The 1,153-nt window shown below is 38.2% G+C and overlaps 1 pseudogene; it reads left to right on the forward strand.

The window, feature by feature from the left end:
- The first annotated feature begins 250 nt into the window (after nt 1-250).
- LOC141664682 (uncharacterized) lies at nt 251-1,153 on the forward strand (annotated as a pseudogene).

Raw genomic sequence — 1,153 nt, forward strand, 5'->3', positions numbered from 1 at the left:
TGAAAAGGTCGAGTCAAGGCTTGATCAGATGGCATCGTCTCAAAAGATGTTGGAATCGCAAATTGGCCAAATTATAAATAAGACTGGTATGCATGAATAAGGAGCACTTTCTAGTCAACCCGATGTGAATATCAAAGAGCAGTGCAAGGCTATCACTTTGAGGAATATAAGAGAACTACGGGAAATTGTGGCTCCAACACTTAAAGATGAGAATTTTCCTCCAAAGAAAAGAAAAACACGTCAAGTTAATATGGAGATTTCTGATAGTGTTAACGATGAACCCAACAAGGAGAGGCTCACACATCATGCTCCTATAAAACCATACATCCCTCTAATTCCTTTTCCACGGAGGTTGAAAAATAGCAAGTTATATAAGCAGTATAAAAAGTTTTTGAAGATGTTTCGTGAGATTCATATTAGCATTCCGTTTGCTGATTTATTGGCTTAAATGCCCCTTTACGTGAAATTTATGAAGGAGGTGTTGTCTAATAAGAAGAAGTTGAAAGAGGTAGAAACAATCACTATTACCGAAGAGTGCGGTGCTGTTATTCAATGTAAGATTCCTCCTAAACTCAAGGATCCCAGAAGTTTTTCTTTGCCATGCACCATTGGTGAATTGGGAATAAGAAAGGCCTTGTGTGATCTTGGAGCTAGTGTAAGTTTAATGCCGCACTCTATGTACAAAAGACTTGGCTTGGGAGAGTTAAAGAAGACAAGGATTTCCCTTCAACTCGCGGATAGATCAATAAAGTATTCACTAGGTGTACTTGAAGATGTTTTGGTAAAGGTGGATAAATTTGTCATTCCGTGTGATTTTGTTGTGTTGGAGATGAATGAGGATGTTGATATTCCAATTATTTTGGGAAGACCATTCTTGGCGACTGCGGGAACCAACATTGATGTGAAAGCTGGTAAACTTACATTGAACGTGGGGGAAGAAAGAGTTGACTTTGATCTTGATCAATCTATGAAAGAGTTATTAGTAAAAACCGAGTGTTATGTGGTGAATGTTGTGAAAGAAGTCAATGATCATGCTTTTGAGGTGGAAGTTAAAATTGACGAGAATTCTTCTTTTGCACGTGAATTTCAAGGTGTGAATAAAGTGGAGGTTATACTCGGGCCATATGAGGCGGTCTTAAAATTTCCACCATAA

The sequence above is a fragment of the Apium graveolens genome, chromosome 6 (assembly GCF_009905375.1).
Source record: "Apium graveolens cultivar Ventura chromosome 6, ASM990537v1, whole genome shotgun sequence".
Lineage (NCBI taxonomy): Eukaryota > Viridiplantae > Streptophyta > Magnoliopsida > Apiales > Apiaceae > Apium > Apium graveolens.